The 14,605-nt window shown below is 40.0% G+C and overlaps 1 long non-coding RNA gene across 2 annotated transcripts; it reads left to right on the forward strand.

The window, feature by feature from the left end:
• Positions 1-339: 339 nt before the first annotated feature.
• Positions 340-9,476, forward strand: LOC309541783. Of its 2 annotated transcripts, XR_014223929.1 has the most exons (4): positions 340-674; positions 2,751-2,891; positions 7,378-7,524; positions 9,144-9,476. It is a non-coding gene; the product is annotated as an uncharacterized lncRNA (long non-coding RNA). The 2 variants fall into 2 exon arrangements; XR_014223930.1 differs by lacking the exon at positions 9,144-9,476 and having other exon boundaries at positions 7,378-8,094.
• Positions 9,477-14,605: the final 5,129 nt, after the last annotated feature.

A 14,605-nucleotide genomic window follows, 5' to 3' on the forward strand; every position in this document is an offset into this window, starting at 1 on the left:
TACCAGGAGTTGCTGTTGTCTGGCAGCTGCCAAGGGCTATGCCATAGTAGGGGACTCCCTACTAATAGCTGCAGCCTCCTGACTCTGATTCCCCTCCTCTTTGCTGGTGCTGCTGCGGCCTGTTCACCTGCCCTCACCTGTAAGAAAGTAGTGAGAGTAAGTAGTGACTGGGTTGTAATAGAAGCTTCTAACTCAGGGTTCACCAACATGCTGCCTATGGGCATGAATATACCTGCCAGTACCTCCTATGACATCTGCAAAAGGTTTCCATAAATATCTCCCCAAAAATCCACTACACATGAGAAACTGTTTGATCTTCCTAATCACGTCCTGTTTCCACTGGCTTGGCCTCTCCTACACACCTCCATGGCAGCCATATTTGTGCTATGCCACATCCCTATGGCAGCCATTTTGTGACTGGCACTCACAACACTTTCTCAAAATCCCAGAAGGTGTTCACTGGCTCAAAAAAAAAAAAAGGCAATCCCTGCTCTAATTTTTCCAACCCTTTAAAACTATAATGCTTCAGAGCACTGCTGTTTTTCTAGAAAAAGAGGTGCTCAAACTCACCATGAATGCCTCCCTCATTCTCTTAGAATGGCAATGGCGCCCACCTGAGAGGGACAGGAACTGAGTTCCGGCAAGTTCCGGTTGAAGAAAAGCCCTGCTTCAGGGTATGCTAAATTTGGTCTGGGGATACTTGAGGAATTACATTTTTGCAGATTCTGATAAAAACTGAGTAGAATGTGTGCTTTTGTTTAAAATGCATCTCTGGGTTATTTGTGGGGCACAGGAATTCGTTCATTTTTTTTTCTTCAAAATATAGTCTGCCCCCCACAAGGTCTGAGGGAGAATGGACCAGCCCCCTGCTGAAAAAGTTAGCTGACCCCTGTTCTAAAATTATCTTACTATTAATTGCTGTGATGATGATGATGATGATGATCTCACCCATCCCCCTAAGGTCCTAGGGTGGAGTGCAGCAATTCAAACACAATGTTAAAAACAGATTAAAGCAACTTACAGTACAATCACAGAAATAAGGTGGTTCCTAAAATATACAACTTGGGTGTAAAATGTCAGGGTAAAAAGATTGTATCTTTTTTTGAACTACAGAGGCAGTGGAACAACAAATATGCTTCCCTTTCTGACCTTAACACCCGAGGGAGTCTGTAGCAAAGAGGGATGGGATCCTTCAGGAAGCTGAGTATGCATTTCAAATGTAATTATACCAAGGAAAAGAAGTTAGAAATGTATATTTTTTGAAGAAAGGGACAGAATGGGCATAAGAAGGAGCACATACCAACAGAGAACAGACTGGTTCCCCCATCCATACCTTGGGCATCTAAAAATCACCTGAGAATAACAGCTCTAGATATGTGTCAGAGTTTTCACCGTGGGCTTACCAGATGTGCATGCCAGGTACCTCCTATTTACCTCAACATTGGGAAGACTTCATAAAAGGGAAGTGTACAAAAAGAAACAGTAATAAAAGTGGACATTCCGAGCAACAGGAGAAGGAAGATCTGTCAAGTCAATTTCCTCAGGATTATTTCCTCTACTCTAAGCATTCTTATGAAAAGCTATAACAAGCTGGCTTTAAAAAAAAGAAAAAAGGTATATGTCACATGAAAGCAATTAAAGAAATGCTTTAAAAAACCCCACAAATTTTGCATAGAGGTTGCATACCAGACACTTCATATTGTGTACCTATTTAGTCTAGCAACAAACCATTCTCTCAGCTCTGTAACACAACTTTTACATCCAGATGCATATCAATATAGTGCTAAACCAAGCAATCTGGCAATCAAGAGATGGTGTTTGTTGTTTTCTCTCTGAAAAGCATTGGAAGAGTAGCCATCTGAAAAAAGAGAGAGCCTCATTTGCATTTTTTTTTAAGCTACTGAAACCAGGGATGTCCTTTCCATTTAAATCATAGCTGTGTTAATTAAGACAGATGAAAGGGTTGACCAAGCAATTATTAATGAAAAGTATATGAACCAAGGGACACGGGTGGCGCTGTGGGCTAAAGCCTCAACGCCTAGGGCTTGCCGATCGAAAGATCGGCGGTTCGAATCCCCGCGGCGGGGTGCGCTCCCGCTGCTCGGTCCCAGCGCCTGCCCACCTAGCAGTTCGAAAGCACCCCCGGGGGCAAGTAGATAAATAGGTACCGCTTACCAGCGGGAAGGTAAACGGCGTTCCGTGTGCGGCTCTGGCTCGCCAGAGCAGCGTTGTCACGCTGGCCACGTGACCCGGAAGTGTCCCCGGACAGCGCTGGCCCCCGGCCAATAGATGTGAGATGGGCGCACAAACCCCAGAGTCTGTCAAGACTGGCCCGCTCGGGCAGGGGTACCTTTACCTTTACCTTTATATGAACCAAGGAAAGAGAAATGATGTATTTCTCTAAGGTGGTTCAGAAAAATATCCCTAAAAGCTGAATATCAGGGTGCCCAGTCACTGTTTTCCCACTTTATGCTACTTAACTTTCCACGATTCAATAGGTGCAGCTCACTACCTCCATTATGCCAATTTTCACTTACACAGGACAAAGAGTGGGGGAAATTATATTGGAGCCCCTAGTCCAGAAACGGTATCATTTTCTACCCCAATGCATAATGGGACATTCATTTGGGTTTCGCAGTTGAATGCATTCATGTTGTATATGTGAATCTTTTTGCCATCCTATTCTATTGACTGCAATTTGTTTTAAATGATTTTAATATTGTATTTTTATATTTCTGTAACCCACCCAGGGACCTCATGGTGAAGGGGGGATCCAAAATCTTGATTATGATGACGACTATGTTTTCAGAACAATTACAGCCACAGACTCTGATTTCTGAAGTTTGAGAGCAGGGCTGGATTTAGGTTTGATGAGCCCCAAGCTACTGAAGGTAATGGGGCCCTTTTTATGTCCAGCTGTCCTTTGTCAACAACAAATTGTCACTGGTTTTTTGTGTTGAATATATGCTATATGGTAATTTAGGGACCTAATAGGTATCTAAAGACATTTTATTTTTATTTTTATCTTACATTTTGGTAATGTACATCCAGTTTTTTTCCTTTAATTTTTTTGAGGCCCCCAAGAGAGTGGGGCCCTAAGCTATGGCTTGTTTAGCTTATACATAAATTTGGCACTGTTTGAGAGCATTGCCTCACTTATTTATGATCTCAGAACAACCTCTCTGAGGTTCTGCATTTGGACTTTCCTAGATGTGAGCACATCACATTTTTATTTTTATTTTTGTTTTTGTTTTTTTATAAAAATTTTATTGGTTTTACAAGAGTTTTTATAACAAACAAACATAAAAGAAAAACAGACAAACAAACAAATATAATTTCAAAATGTCCTTTCATAAACTTCTTTCCTCGGACTTCCCCATACCTCCCCTTTCTGCATCCTCATGTCCAAGTTTTATAGCAACATATAAATGTTTTTTCCCATCCTAATTCATCATAGTCCTTTCTTAATCTAATCTTATATTACTGCAACCCTTTCTCTCTGTAGAATCTCGACATTCTAAACTTCATCAAGTTTATAATAGTTCTTAAGATAAATCTTAAATTTCTTCCAGTCTTCTTCCGCAGTCTCCTTTCCCTGGTCACGAATTCTGCTCGTCATTTCCGCCAATGTCATATAGTCAATCACTTTCATCTGCCATTCTTCCAAGGTGGGTAAATCTTGTGTCTTCCAATACTTTGCGATCAGTATTCTTGCTGCTGTTGTTGCATACATGAAAAAAGTTCTATCCTTTTTTGACACCAGTTGGCCGACAATGCCCAAGAGAAAGGCCTCTGGTTTCTTAAGGAAGGTATATTTAAATACCTTTTTCATTTCATTATATATCATCTCCCAGAAAACCTTAATCTTCGGGCATGTCCACCAAAGATGATAAAAAGTACCCTCAGTTTCCTTACATTTCCAACATTTGTTATCAGGCAAATGGTAAATTTTTGCTAGCTTAACTGGGGTCATGTACCACCTATAGACCATTTTCATCACATTTTCCTTTAAAGCACTACATGCCGTAAATTTAATACCAGTGTTCCACAACCTTTCCCAGTCAGCAGACATAATATTATGACCAATGTCCTGTGCCCACTTAATCATAACTGATTTAACTGTTTCGTCTTGTGTATTCCATTTCAACAGCAAGTTATACATTCTTGACAAATTCTTAATATTGGGTTCTAACAATTCTGTCTCAAGTTTTGATTTTTCCACCTGGAAGCCAATTTTCCTGTCTTGTTTAAAAACCTCCATTATTTGATAATAGTGGAGCCAATCTTGTACTTTGGGTTTTAATTTTTCATGGCTCTTTAATTTCAGTTTCTCTCCATCCTGTTCTAAGATCTCACAATACTTTGGCCATCCGACCTCCATATTAACTTTCTTGTGGGCCTTAGCCTCTAAGGGTGACAACCATCTAGGGGTTTTGTTTTCCAACAGATCTTTGTATCTCATCCAAACATTAAACAACGCTTTCCTTACAATATGATTTTTAAAGGCACTATGCACTTTGATTTTGTCATACCATAGATATGCATGCCAGCCAAATGCATTATTGAAACCTTCTAAGTCCAAGATATCTGTATTCTCGAGGAGCATCCACTCTTTCAGCCAGCAGAATGCTGCTGCTTCATAATACAATTTTAAGTCCGGCAGGGCAAATCCCCCTCTTTCTTTTGCATTTGTTAAAATTTTATATTTTATTCTGGGCTTTTTGCCCTGCCAGACAAATTTCGCAATATCTTTCTGCCACCTCTTGAAACAGTCCATCTTGTCAATAATCTGCAAAGTTTGAAATAAAAATAACATTCTAGGCAATACATTCATCTTAATCACTGCAATTCGGCCTAACATTGACAATCTCAAATTTGACCATATTTCTAAATCTTTTTTAATTTCTGACCAACATTTTTCATAATTATCCTTATACAGATTCAAGTTTTTAGATGTTAAATTAACCCCTAGATATTTCACCTTCTTAACCACCGTCAGACCTGTCTCTTCTTGAAACTTATTCTTTTCCATATCTGTTAGGTTTTTCCCTAAGACTTTAGTTTTTTGTTTATTCAATTTAAATCCAGCTACCTGTCCAAATTGTTGGATTATTTCCAACACTCTTTTTGTACTAGTGTTTGGCTCCTGCAAGGTCAAAACCAGGTCATCTGCGAACGCTCTTAACTTATAATGTTTGGTTCCGACCTTTACACCTTTAACCTGCTGGTCGTCTCTAATCATGTTCAGCAACACCTCCAGGACCGAAATAAAAAGCAATGGGGAAATTGGGCACCCCTGTCGTGTTCCTTTTTCTATCTTAAGTTCCTCAGTTATTACATTGTTTACAATCAACTTAGCTTTTTGTTCGGAATATATTGCACCCATACCATTCTCAAATCCTTGTCCTACCCCCATCCCATGAAGATTCTTTTTCATAAAACTCCATGAAATATTGTCAAAGGCTTTCTCCGCATCCACAAATATCAAAACTGCTTTAGTATTTATGTTCACCTCTAACTTTTCCAAAATGTCTATTATATTCCTAACATTGTCTGAGAGGTGTCTTTTTGGGAGAAAGCCTGCTTGGTCTCTGTGAATCTTCTCCATCAGTACTCTTTTAAATCTTTTTGCTAAAATGTCTGCAAAAATTTTGTAATCCACATTCAGTAACGAAATTGGGCGGTAGTTCTTCAGTTGAGTCTTTTCAGTCTCTGTCTTTGGTATGAGTGAGATATATGCTTCTTTCCACGATTCGGGTGCCTTTTTTCCCTCTAAGATCTCGTTACAAACTTCCTTTAACGGTTGTATCAGCCATTCCTTTAAAGATTTATAATATCTGGAAGTCAGTCCGTCTGGCCCTGGAGATTTGCCCAATTGCATGTCCTGAATGGCACCCTCTATCTCTTGTTCTGTTATTCTCTGGTTTAGATCCACCTTGCTATGATGAGAGATTTTTTGTAATCCATATTTATTAAGGAATTTATCTATGTCCTCTTCATTTTGTAATCCTTGGGAATAAAGTTTTTTAAAGTAACTCACAAAACAATTTCTTATCTCGTTGGGTTTAAATATATTTTTTCCATCCACTTCTAGACTTGTGACTGTATTTAATTTCTGTCTTTTCTTAAGTTGCCATGCCAGAAGTTTACCACATTTGTCTGCCGACTCAAATGTCTTTTGTTTCATTTGCTTTATTTTCCATTCTATCTCTTGGTTCATCAATTCCATATATTGTGTTTGATACAACTTAATCTCCCTCAAAATCTCCTGGGACTTTGGTTTTGATCTTAATTTTTTCTCTCCTTCTTTTATCTTTTCCAAAATTTTTTCCTTTTTCTCATTCTGTTTCCTCTTCTTTATTGAATTTTGTTGAATCAAAAATCCTCGCATCACAGCTTTACTTGCGTCCCAGATCACTCTTTTTTCCACCTCGCCCTTTAGATTGATTTCAAAATAGTCCTTTAGAGTTTTTTGGGCCTTCATGTGGATCTCTCTATCTCGAAATAGGGTGTCATTCATTCTCCATCTAAACTGACCAGTTGTTGTAAATTTCATTTCCATCTTCACGGCGTTATGGTCGGAACAGGTTTTTGGGCAGATTTCTACCTTCTTAATCTTCGGAGCCATTCCACTAGTAACCCATATTTGGTCGATTCTGGTCCAGGTCATCTTTGCATGGGAGAAAAAGGTTCCCTCTCTTTCAAGAGGGTTCCTTGTTCTCCAAATGTCTATTAAGTCCATATTTTCAGTCATTTCGAAGAAAGTCTTCGGGAGTCTCCCTTCTTTAGTAAGTGTCAGTCTTTGTGTCTTGTCCATGTTTGTAGAAACTACACCATTAATATCTCCCATGATTATCATATTGTATTCCAAATAATCCGTCAAAGTTTCATGGAGTTTTTTGAAGAATTCTGCTTTACCTTCATTTGGTGCATAGATCCCAATTATCAAAATTTTTTCTCCTTGTACCTGAATCTCCACCGCTAAATATCTTCCTTGTTCATCTTTGAACATCATTTTTGGAGCCCACTTCTCTTTTACATAAATCACAACTCCTCTTTTTTTCACTTTGTCCGACGAAATAAATTCTTGTCCCAATTTTTTATTCATAAGCAGTCTCCTGTGTGCTCTAGTTATATGGGTTTCCTGTAAGCAAATCAAGTCCAGTTGTTCTCTGTACAGTTGTTCTATTTTTGTCCCCTGCTTTGTATCATAGCCTTTTGGGAACCAGAAATATGGTTACACTTTCCTCCCCAGAAATATAATGCAGAACGTAAGAGCTTAACCTTCTTCCCCCCTTTCTTCCCTGTCGGTTCTGATTCTAAATGTTCTCTTAACCTCTAGTCCTTCTTTGCAGCACAAACTCTTATTTTTTTCAGTTTCAGCAAAAAAAGAAGCTCCAGAGATTTATGCTTAACTCGCACTCCAGTATACATTTTCTCCTCTCTTAAAGGAAGTTGTGCACATGAATCCTTAAATGTGTGATCCTAAAATAATGTTCCAGTCTTCCACTTTACCCTACCATGGTGTGTATTCACTAGTACGTTATATCTCCTTGTGGCCATCCAGTCAATAATTATTGTACCACATAAGGGATTGGTGATGTTTATGTATACCTACAATGTGTTCTAAAGGTACATATGTACAACGACTATGTGTTTACCTCTTCATTTTATCATAGAGTAGGGTTGCCATACGTCCAAATTTTCCCAGACATAGCCAGAATACTGCAGTCAGAAGCAGTGTCCAGGCGGAAATCGCTGAAATGTCTGGGAAAATCCAGACATATGGCAACCGATGTCAGAAGTCTAGATTTTGGCGAATCTCCTTAAAAATAGCTTTAAAAAACTTCATTTCTTTGGGCAAAACTTAAAAAACAACAACATCCTGAACAACTGTCTGTAATTTCACTTTTTGAAATACGGCAAGCCTATCATAGAGTAACTCATACCTGGGAGCCAGATTTGGCCTAAGCCCTTGACCACATGAACACAAAATGGTAAATACTGTATTTTTTGCTCTATAAGACTCACTTTTTCCCTCCTAAAAAGTAAGGGGAAATGTGTATGTGGGTATAGAGCAAATGCAGGCTGCACAGCTATCCCAGAAGCCAGAACAGCAAGAGGGATTGCTGCTTTCACTGAGTAGCAATCCCTCTTGCTGTTCTGGCTTCTGAGATTCAGAATATATTTTTTTCTTGTTTTCCTCCGCCAAAAACTAGGTGCGTCTTGTGGTCTGGTGCGTCTTATAGAGCGAAAAATACAGTACGTGTTTTCTGTCATGGATCTATAGCCAATTGCTGCTCCTTGACATGGCATATATCTTTCCTTGGTTCATATACTGTTGCATGCATTACTGCATAAACACGTAGTTGTCGGGCTCACATGCAACATTTTGTCTGTGCAGAAAGGAAAAATAGAATGTAAAGCAACTGTTAAGTCCCACTGTGAAATTATGAATATTGTGAGATGTGTTGTCATTGCTGTCACAGTAGCAGAATATTGGAATATCTAACCGGATATCTAACCATTCACTGAAAATTTATAATCCCTGCAAAATTCCCTACATTATTTTGAATGGTTACTCAGCAATAATTTTTGCTCGTTATCAGACTTGGTGCACAGCTTTGAATATTCATGCTGCCTTTTCCTTTCCCTCCCCCCTTTATATAATTATTCATGAGTGAAACGTGTTCAGTTTACTTGCCTAGATTTACATATCTATTACCGCTGCATTTTTATTTGCCGAAATGAATGCCAGTGGGTTTATTTATTATATTCGAAAAGACACAAAAGTATAGCTAGCCAGAGATACGTGCTCAAAGAATTACAGTATATTTTGGCCTCTAACTGGAGTTTTCTCTTGTAGATATTTGATCCAGCTTGACAATCTTAGCTCTTTTGCATTTCAATTTGATAGGAGCATGTTCATTTCTGAGTGGGTGTTTTCCTACCTGTTTCAGTGGTGACTGATGGTCAAAACAGTAGAGCCAAATGATGCTGAGGAATTTGGTAATGAAGCTTATAAAGCTTATTGAATAAAATATAGAAGCTCGTTTCAAATGTCATATAACGTTGTATTGTATTTCAGCTTAAACTGCATGAAAAGAAGCCTTATAAAGGTCCATTACTTTCTTATTTTGAAGGGCATATGAAATTTTCCTCCCACAAAGCCAGACAGAAGGCAGTTTCCTTGTACTCTGGGCTAGATGCAAGCAAGAACAAAATTGTCAGTATTGATTATTAAAATCAATTAGATATATTGTGATTTCCCTGCAGCTTTCGAAAAAGATTTTTAGATTCCAGCCTCAGAAGGCATCTTCATCATACTTATGGCTGCTTACCTTTAATTCCTTGATGCGAGTCTTTAGATCTATAATCTGCCCACTCATAGAGATCTCCCTGGCCTGAAATGTTGCCACTCAGATATCAAAGTGCACACATTCCATCATTCTAATAGTTAAATGATGGCAACACTCTGTAATTGAAACAGCAGGAAAGGTCACCTTGGCGGTCCTGTGGCTGGTTTTTAAAAAGTAGCTTAAGGCACCATGGCTTTTTATTGTGAATGAGTTGACAAGAGTTTATGTCTGTGCACAGACAAAGTACATTTAAATAATTTTAAAGTTGTGACACAAAGCCTCCACAGCCTGTCTGGAGTTTCTGCAGAGAATTAAAATGCCCTTAAAGAGATTTCAGACCAACCCAGACAGCCTGCGCGATACGGAGAGTAAAGATGGGGGATGAGGACACGCTCAAATATTTTCGCTGGAGACACTTGGAAAGAAAGTGCAAAGAGCTGAATCCCGAAGAGAACCAAAGTGGGACGTGTACGTTTTTCACAAGATATGTTTTCTTCTGCTTCTGTGAAAAGTTTGAATCAGTTCCCATTGTCTTCCAGTCTCTATCGGCTGCCTAGGAAAGTCCTTCAAACCGAGTCATCATCTTTTTAATTTGTTGTGGGGTCAAAAGCAGGGGTAGTGCAGGTATTGCTAATAGTGCCTGTCCCAAATTCGGGCTATTCCCAAATCTGTCTCTTTTCTGTTGTCAAATCTGGTGGGTATTTAGTTTTTTTTAATAAAAAAAAATCTGGTAGGCATGAATAGTGATGCTCAAAGGAAGCACAATGCAAACAAGGTAGTTGCCTGGGGCTCTCTTACAGCACTGTAACTGAAAGCATATGGGTAGAACATGCAATAACTACATGGGACTCAGAGCAGATCCTAGTTAGGCAATTAGAGTACACGTCAGAGTGACAGCGTCTGCCTAGGGGCAGAGTGCTCTCATAGTGGGTCTGAACCTCTGAAGGAATACCAAGAAACTGCTAGATCCAATCATCTTTCTGGGATATGAAAGCTTTGACAATCGCTCAGTAAGTTATTGGATACCAGATTTATCGGCATGGCAGCTATCCCAATGACCTCAGCACCTTGCTTGAGGTCTGCAGGTCTGGGTCTCATTAGTACCTAGAATGGAGACTACCTGGAAACCACAGGCACACACCGTTTTGGGTTCCACGTTGGAAGAAAGAGTTGAATGCGTTCAAATCTTGCATGTAAAAGTAAATTACTGTACTGAAGATGCTATATATTCACGACAGTTTGGGGGAACGAGAACAGAAGACAAACAATAAGACTCTAACGTATCAATTGGTACATATATAATTATGATAATAGTGCAGGAGCTAAAAATGGAAAATTAAACCATATACAGTAGAAATAAATAAATAATAAAAGAAACCCATTCTAAACCAGTGAAGAGCCTACAGACATTCTATACATTCCAGAAATAGCACCCTTATAATGTGCAGTCATAGTTTGTGGCATAGTTCACCTTGAACGCCCCATGAATAGCAAGTGAAATACGTAAAGGAATATGCAGAACAGAGGTAACGCTTGCATTACACAAAAAACAAAGCGATGCCTCAACCTGGGAAAACACTATTTGGGAGTATGCCTTGTTTTATTCACACTTGGTATGAACACAAAGGTATTTTGTAACGTCACAGCAAATATTCATTCTTCAACGTTTTCCATCATCTTGCATTTCCATATGCTCTCCCACTAGGAATCTAATGAGCTCTTCATGTGAAAGATATCAAGGGACTATGTCTGAGAAACAACAACAGTTAATTATGGTGCATAAAAATGTATGAATTCACTTTCCCCATAAAACGGTGGCAAAGCTTTGGAGGGAGGGGGTGGGAATCAGAATCCTCTGACTACAGTGGTACTTCAGGAATCCTCTGACTACAATGGTACCTCAGGTTACAGATGCTTCAGGTTACTGACGCTTCAGGTTACAGACTCCGCTAACCCAGAAATAGTACCTTGGGTTAAGAACTTTGCTTCAGGATGAGCACAGAAATTGCACGGCGGCGGCAGCGGGAGGCCTCATTAGCTAAAGTAGTGTCTCAGGTTAAGAACAGTTTCAGGTTAAGAACGGACCTCCAGAACGAATTAAGTTCTTAACCCAAGGTACCACTGTATATGGTCTATAGATGTTTTGAGCACAATATTAAACCTTCCAAGACAATGCAGTATAGTGTGGCATATCGTTTGTTAATTACCGTAGTTGAACTGTGGAAGTCACTCCCACAGGAGGCAGTGACAACCACCAACCTAGATACTGGACTAGATGGGTGTGGCTGATCTGAGATCATAACAATAAAGGTTGATTGATTGACTAGATGGGCCATTGTCCTGATCCAATGGGCTCTTCTTATGTTGTTGTTCTTCTTATTTCCTTATGTAGTAAACACAGAAGTCTCCGGAGCATCACTTCAGATGTCACTCGAATCCAGGATAACTAGGGCTGCGCACATCTTATTGGCTTAAATGCAGCTAGGTCGTTCTTTTTCTCAATTTGGTTGAAGCTGGCTTGGAGGCAAAAGCATCAAAACACAGCATTTCATAAGAAATGACAGGATAGATGCGGATTGTGGTTATGTTATGTGTGTAGCCGTTCCTGAACGAGCAACAGCTGCACACTGGATGCAGAGTAAACAGGAGGGTGGACCAAGTCTGTATCCCCTCCTTTCAAGAAGTGAAATTGGATCCCAAGAAAGAGAAGGTTCCTCACTGTAGATAAATCAGGATGTGTGTGTGTGTGTGTGTGTGTGTGAGAGAGAGAGAGAGAGAGAGAGAGAGTGTGTGTGTGTGTGTGTTTGGGGGCAAAATTTGTCTCCCACTCCAATTGGGTGTTGGCTGTGCCTGTCGTAACAAATTTTATTCTGTGAACCGCCCTGAGACCTCTTGGTATAGGGCAATATATAAAATCAAATAATAATAATAATAATAATAATAATAATAATAATAATAATAAACAGTTCCATCTCCTTTATATTTTCTTTGTAACATTGTGAGGTATGTAAGGCAGAAACATAGTGACATGCCCCAAGGCCATGTAGTCTACTGCTTCATAGCTGAGCAAAGACTTGAATCTGGGTTAAACTCTGCTAATGTAAGTATAACATTAACTCTCAACATCCCTTGTTTATTGTGGAAGCCAAGCGTCTAAGAGGAACAGAGAGACGAGATGAGTACTGGTATATTTTTATTGGCAGTTAGTAGGTTTCTTTCAAATTAGCAATGTCTTCATTAGAAGAGGCTGATGTGGCAGAAAGTCTAGTTTTTTTATTTACAGCATAAGGTATTTATTTATGATGGTGGCACACACAGAGTTCACAGTTTTTACTATGTCTTTACATTGACAGACTGTGCAGTGGGAGCAGACAGGTTTGTACGATCAAGTATTTAAATGTTTAAAATATATCATCTGGGAGCATTTTCCAGTGGCACAGAAGAGTAAACATGAAAGATCTCTAGGATGGGAATTAAACAGCAAAGGCTGACAAGCAGTGATTAGGTAATGCTCTTTGTGCCACTTAACAGCATAGAAATTATGAGAAACTATTTAATTCCATCAGATTGTTCAGCTGTGTCATCTTCTCAGTGCACAGCTCAGTCGATTTAACTATCAGCAAGAAAACAAACAGCAACGACAAAAAGATTAGGATGACATTTGCACTGAAAAATCAAAAGCATGTCCTATTTGCCACTATCTTGGCTTGCAGTGGATGTGCTGTGATTCTAGACATGAAAGATAGAAGAGTCAATCAACAGGGAGAGATAACGACAATAATATCAAATTATTTAGAAGTCAAGGCAGGGCCAGCAGACCATCTGATGTAAACAACTTGCCACAGATGTATTCCTTCCACCTATGGGATCCAGTTCTGGGATCCAGAACTAAGGTCTAATAATCAATGAGTAGGCACACTGGAGAAAGGCTTTCTGCTGACCACATCGCTCCAGATGACTTTATGGAAGTGCACCAAGCAAAATGTTGTCACCATGATACTCTTGGTGAAGCCTGCACTTCGGGTCACAACTGTGTTGGCATAACCAAAGAGCTGCCAGTGCAGTAACTGCCTTTTTGACTTTTACGTTATGTACTGGACAGGCGTGACAGGAATCTATGGAGAGCAGAGGTAGAGTAGAAGTAGAGTTTGGATTTGATATCCCGCTTTATCACTACCCAAAGGAGTCTCAGAGCGGCTAACATTCTCCTTTCTCTTCCTCTCCCACAACCAACACTCTGGGAGGTGAGTGGGGCTGTGAGACTTCAGAGAAGTGTGACTAGCCCAAGGTCATCCAGCAGCTGCATGTGGAGGAGCGGAGACGCGAACCCGGTTCACCAGATTACGAGTCCACCACTCTTAACCACTACACCACACCGGTTCACAGGTGTAACAACCGTGGTACTAAATAACTGGCTGCAAAAGACCTTGCGTCTTTGACTTGTAGATGCATCGGGATCATTCAGGTGTAAATCAAATGGATGAGCAGAACAATAGATACTCATCTTAGGTCACAGCAGGAAACCGGAAGCAGAACTACTGTAAAGGTGGGCATCCTATTCAAATAGCTGAAACCTTGGGACAGCCACTGCCAGTTTAGTACAAACCAACTAGTTCAGTGATGGCCAAGCTTGGCCCTCCAGCTGTTTTAGGACTACAATTCCCATCATCCCTGACCAATGGTCCTGTTAGCTAGGGATGATGAGTACCAAGCTGAGTACCAAGTTAGCTAAGATGAGTTAGCCATCTTAGCTGAGTACCAAGTTTGGCCATCACTGAACTAGATGAACTCAGTAGACAGCAGCTTCCTAAGACCTTAAAATATTGCTAAATAATGAAACCTGGACCTTGTTGTTGTTGTTGTTGTTGTTTAGTTGTTTAGTTATGTCCGACTCTTTGTGACCCCATGGACCACAGAACGCCAGGCACTCCTGTCTTCCACTGCCTCCCGCAGTTTGGTCAAACTCATGTTGATAGCTTCGAAAACACTGTCCAACCATCTCATCCTCTGTCGTCCCCTTCTCCTTGTGCCCTCAATCTTTCCCAACACTTACACAAAAAACAAAGGTTTCATTTTCTTCCCTAAGGGCTAAGATAAATGTTCTCAGCTGCATGTACACAGCAATTCCTTTTGGAGTGGTGGGCAAAGGAAAACACCAGGTGTCAGGCGTCAGAGAAGCCAACCCCAATGGTAGGTTGCCAGCAACAGATAAGACAAGGAAAGTTCTTACCAGTGTTTTTTATTCA

This window comes from Podarcis vaucheri (assembly GCF_965113315.1).
Source record: "Podarcis vaucheri genome assembly, chromosome: 10".
Lineage (NCBI taxonomy): Eukaryota > Metazoa > Chordata > Lepidosauria > Squamata > Lacertidae > Podarcis > Podarcis vaucheri.